The following is a 6,442-nucleotide window of genomic DNA, read 5'->3' on the forward strand; positions in this document are numbered from 1 at the left end:
GGTAGTTTTTTGTATCAACATTTTTGTTTTCCGTTCACTTGTACAAATTTAAATTTACAAAAAGGATTGTTTAAAAGAGCTTATGACACACAAGTTTTTGCTTATTCTTTTTGTGATGAGACAGTCTTCCGAATAAAGATTTACAAAAATATGTTGACTATTCAAAAGTGCTTAAATTAAGTTTATTTGAATAAATGATTTTCTATTATATTAGTTTAGACAACATTGATCGATTATACTGACCGTGCATAAATACCATCCTGATCATCTGGATGAATGGCGGTCTTCCACAGTGCGGTTTTCTAGAAACTTTTTGCCTCGCACAACCTCATTGTGGAATCACCTTCCAGCAATGGTATTTCCGAACCGATACGATATTGAAACCTTCAAGAAAAGAGCTTATTCCTTTTTAAAAGGCCGACAACGTACTTGCAATTCCCCTGGTGTTGCGGGTGCTCATGGGCGGCGGTAATCACTTACCATCAGGTGAGACGCAAGCTCGTTTGTCCCCTGTGTTAAAAAAAAATCTTTAGGTTATAAATAACAGTTACATTTCGCCTGCAAGTTAAAGTTATGGGTTAATCAATGGTTTAGTTTGCTTAACTGAAATTTACGGTGACGCAATTGAGCGCAGTTAAAGAAATAAATTCAATTTATTTTTTCTTTGTTCTATCTGTGACTTGTGTGGATATTTATAATCTGTGTTAAGGTTAAACGTCTTGTAATAATAATCCCATCAAAAACATAAATGTGAAATGATAGCCGAGTTTAATATTATGATATATGCCTTGATTGTTGACTTCTACGACAAAAGAGATGAGATCTAAATGGGTACCAAGTTCAATGGTCTGTCCTGAAATGTATTTATAACAATATAAAATATCATTTCTTCTTATAACTTAGGATAATATACTGTAGCCTAAGGTCTAACTTGGCCAGTTCTCATATACCAATTATTACTTTCGATGGCTAGTTACTACTAATAATAAAATAGGAACCGACAAGTAACATGTTTAGAACTTGCGAAGGCTACAGAATATTTCGTATATGAAAACTAAGCATACATAGGGACGGACAGACGGCGACAGCGACTTTGTTTTCTACTATGTAATGAAAAACCACAAACAAACAAATATCCTTGTATTTCACACAAGTAAGGTATATAATACGTAGCTTTATTGTTAGTGCAGAGCAGTGGTTCCCAAACTGTGGTCCGCGGTGAATCTACTCTGGAAAATAATTTCTATACAATGACATTGTATTTTAGTCTTTGACATGTGTCAATAAATACTTATGAATTATACACTAACAAAATTATAATTGCGTATTTCGCGTTCAATAAAGTAACTGACTGATATTGTAATTTTTTTATCCAGTTTTGTCTTGATTAATTAAAAAAAAAACAATACTAACCTATATTGGATTACATATACATATTTGACGACCTCGGTTGTATAGCGGTCTAGCACACCGCTTTAAATCCGATGGTCGCGGATTCGATTCCTCGCTCGGCACAAACATTTGTATTCATCAGTATTGTTTGTATCGGTCTGGGTGTTTTCTATGTATAATAAGTATGTATTTACAAAAAAAAACTATGTATTTGTATCAGTTATTTAGTACCAATAACACAAGCTTCAGCTAGCTTAACTTGAGTCTAGATGGCGCTGTGTGATTTGTCCTGAGATTATTATTATTATTATATTGGCGCCAATATATTTTTCTATTTATTTTGGCTACAAACAGTCGTTATATAAAAATAAAATGATTTTTACCATAGACATTGAGTGCCGAATTTTGCTTTTAATATAGCAGTTTAGTTATGGAATAGATAATTTACGACAGAGCTAGCCCTAAGAAAAAACAAAACTAATCTGTCTTGAATTTATGGCAACCCTAGCTCTGCTATAAATTAAATTCATATTAATATTAGACTCCTAAGTGGACTTTCTAATCCTTAACAGCCAAAATTAGCCGGATTACATTTTTAAGTTGAAATACTTGAATACAAACTACCAACTAACGTAAATTCTCTATAGAATAGGTAATAAAAAATACACCTGCACATCCCATATGGTTGTAGTCCTCTCATGCATAAATGAAATATCTCCTTTGGAAATTATATACTATATCCTGAGGAGATAAAAACCTACGCTCCTAAGAATATCCTTCAATTCTTGTCCCTTAAGGGTCTGGTAGCGAACTTTGAATAAAGGAGAGTACAATAGATCTAATGGTGATCTACAGGTCACAGCACTTGACAATAATAGAGTAGAATAGAAAATCATTTATTCAAATAAACTTACATTGAAGCACTTTTGAATAGTCATCACATTTTTTTTAATCTACCGCTCATTCGGAAAGCTGTCTCATCACAAGAAGAACGAGTAAGAAACTTGCGTGTTGCTCTTTTAAATAATTTTATTTTTACTTTACTTTTTTAAGTGTGTGAATACAAACTACCGATTAGCACTAATTCAAACCCCCAATAAAAAAAATAAATAGTGTCTCTGGTCGATCAAAGGTTGGGAACCACTGGTGTAGAGTGAAGCGAACAACCCTCAAGAGTTCAACTTTTAAGACCACGTGGCTTACGAACAAACAACTGCGCTTACTCGGCATTTGAGTTTAAACTTTATGGTAATGTAGTTAGATTGAAATTTTAATACGCAAGTCTATATTTGGAATTCATATTTTAGCGGTCGCTGTACTGAAATAGATAACTGTTTAGTGTTAAATTTAGTGAAGAAATGTATAACAAACTTATTTTTTTTATTATTCCCCAATAATTTGGTTTGGGCTATTGTCAGATGCTAAGACCTGTAACACTGCGACCTGTATAGATCTACTGTGCTTGCCCTTTTTCAAAGTTCGCTACCTAGACCAGTGAGAAGAATGGAAGGCAGTGGTGTAGTGAGGTAACCACCCTTGGTTACCTGGGGCAAATAAAAAAATGAGACCCCACTGCTCAGCACTCTAAGTTCGCTACTTAGACCCGTGACAAGAATGGAAGGCAGTGGTGTAGTGAGGTAACCAAGGGTCCTGGGGCAAATAATAAAATGAGACCCCACTGCTCAGCACTAAGTCGCTACTTAGACCCGTGACAAGAATGGAAGGCAGTGGTGTAGTGAGGTAACTAAGGACCCTGGGGCAAATAATAAAATGGGGCTCCAGTGCTCAGCACTAAGTTCAGTACTTAGACCCGTGACAAGAATGGAAGGCAGTGGTGTAGTGAGCTACCAAAGGCCCAAGGGCAAATAAAAAATTGGACCCCGCTGCTCAGCACGGGGGCCCTACATTACAGTTTCATTAAAACACACATATTGCTATCCGTCAAATTGACAACACTGCCACCGACAAAGAATTTGGGGGAATTCTGATGGTATAACTTTCGAATGTCTTTCAACTGAGTTGTCATGATTAAAGTCATATTTATTTTGAAAATGGGAGAAATTTTCAAAACTTTAGTTCGATCGTGATTTTCTGGTAAGGGTTCGAGGTTCTGAGCTTGAAGGTCCCGGGGAACTGCCCCGCCTAGGCCCTAAGTAGCTATGCCATTGATTGAAAGGAGGATGGTTTTATTCCCTCAGGATACAGTGTATACTTTCCAAAGGAGATATTTCATTCTTATAGATTTGATGTTAGCATCAATCAGCAGATTTGGACAAATGGAAAACTAAGGCCTAATTTCGCCATGTGCGCTTGCAGCTTGCAGGGCCAGTGAGGGCCCTAGTCATGATGCATATATTGTTTTTTCTCAATAGTAGTACAAAAATCAATCTAGGCAAAAATACAATACTACTTTATATATATCTATATCTACAATTACGTGGTCTGTATGCGTTTCCCTCTCCTGTATCTCTTTTGTTTGACTGTATTTATATTTATTATCGCCTTGTCATTTGTGTACTATCTCTGTTTTAGCTAAATGTATTTATGTATATTAATTTATATCAATTTAGTATATCATATCATAAATCGTGTACAACACAGCAATACACCACCCCAGGTCATGTGCTGAAAAACAGCGTTGCAGCGCTCCAGACGCTGCAGTATTACGCTGAGCACGGACCTCTTCGGTTGATGCTTCGACAAACATACACACACACGCGCACACGTAGTTTGTGTACTGTTTTTTTGTAATTGTTGCACTGTTTGTTTGTTTAATGTGTTATATTTTTTACTTCTACTTAATAAATATTTCATTTCATTATTGGAGTATTGATTCAAGTAGCCCGTTATTAGGGCTTTTGAATGTAATAATGCCAGTATTAAGTGCTTCTCGTTTGGTTATTATTTTGAGATAACAATCCTTTGTTTATAATCTGTGACAATGTTACGTATAGTTAATCTGTGCCGGATACGAAAATACATCCTCTGTTTTTTTTCTCTTTTGTGAAAAGTTTATGTACTCTGTACATAAAATCTCTACGTGTATTAAACGGGTGATAACTATCACCAATAATAGTTTCATGTTTAAAAATACATATATTAAGAACTAGCTACTCGCCCCGGCTTTGCCCGGGTGTACATGTATTATATATATAAACTTTCCTACTCCTCCTCCTAAGGTTATATATATAAGACATGTACACCCGGGTGAAGCCGGGGCGTGTAGCTAGTTCTTTATATATGTATAAGGTTATATATATAATACATGTACACCCGGGTGTACATGTATTATATATATAAGCATCTTCCTTCTTATTCTATCTATTAAAATTCGCTTCAAAAGCCGTTGTGTAGTTTCAAAGATTTAAGCATACATAGGGACAGACGGCGACAGCGACCTATATTCTATACTATGTAATGATTAACAATGCCGGAGTCTCGGATCAAACTATTTAGCAAATAATAAAGTAATGGTAGGAAATATACAATTTAGAATTGTATATACAATGAAATATACAATTTAGAATTATATATTCAGGTGTTCAGAACCGAATAACCTCAACTAACAAATTAAGTGTATATATTATGAAATATCGTTCATGTCCTGAGAATTTACGCATAATTAGAGATGTGCTAACTCGCAATAAACATGACTCGAGTTAACTCGAGTTAAAATTCAGGTAACTCGAGTCAACTCGAATGGAATAAACAGTTTAATTTTTATTTTTTCGAACAATTCTAATAATTCTAATGTTTTTGGGCGCAGCTAGCCTTGAAAGCTTCACCGAATTTTAGGGGGCGAGTAGAAATGACACTTTAAAGTCCCGGAAGGACCTATGGAACGCATAATCATTATCAGACGAATATGAGAAAAAAATTATAACAACCTCAAATCAATATTGAAATATTTGTGACGAGTGAAAATTGTATGATATGAAATGATTGGATTTTTTTTTTTTTATAGATTTTAAAACTAATTTAATTAAAAATTTCGTAAACATCCTTCTAATTAGAGGTCTAGTGGCAACACTGGCAACAGTGGCACGCGACCTTCACACTTAGGCAAGTTGCGAGTTTACTGGTGTTACTCAAAACTAGGGTAGCCAACAGCAGAATGTTTAACCTCGTACAAATGGAAAAAAATTTCATACGTTAGCATCTCCATATCTTCGGAATAGTGGCATAATTTTAAAAATCAACAATTCTTCATAATTATAAAACTATTTTTTGTCATAAAAAAACAAACAATTACAAAAAGGAATAATATAAAAAATAAATTTCATGTCATTGTCGGTTCGATGACAGAATCATGCTCTCGCTTTTACACTTGATTCATTCATTTACCAGTTGAATTCTTCCAACTCGAGTTGGCAGAATTCAACTCGAGTTAACTCGAGTTGACACATCTCTACGCATAATATATCAAACGTACAATTCTTTTTAAATGCAGGTAATAAATTAGACAAATGTATAAAGCTATATGAAGTGTGGAATGCGAGAAATAGCAATGGGATACATTCATATAAATAAAACTGGAGTGTCTGTTTGTAATAATCATTTTTATTTGTCTCATACAAAAACTAATACAATTGCTGCCCATACAATAATATAATTTAAAACTAATGAAGGAGTCTACCCTCTCTGCTATTCTGTTATTGAAATAACCGTTTTTTACTACATGCATATGAATATAAATACGGTACATACGCCAAAATAACATTTTTTATAATTTTTGTCTGTATGTCTGTTTGTTCTGGCTAATGTCTGAAATGGCTAGACAGATTTTGACGGGACTTTTTTTGGCAGGTTACCTTATGTAATAAGGAGTAACTTAGGCTATTTATTTTAGAAAAATAAAGTTAAATTCCATTCCACGCGGACGAAGTCGCGGGTGCAGCTTGTTATAATGTAAATATACATGTTGTATGTTTATTAGTACAAGTTTTGTTTAGATGTCACTGTGATATGACCAATATTCTGATTACAATTAATATTTGTATGGCACACCTGCCTCCCAAATTTCATCGAATTTGTCTCAGCACTTCGTGAT

This window comes from Achroia grisella, unplaced genomic scaffold, assembly GCF_030625045.1.
Source record: "Achroia grisella isolate CSIRO2021 unplaced genomic scaffold, CSIRO_AGI_Agris_v1 utg454, whole genome shotgun sequence".
NCBI classification, from domain to species: domain Eukaryota; kingdom Metazoa; phylum Arthropoda; class Insecta; order Lepidoptera; family Pyralidae; genus Achroia; species Achroia grisella.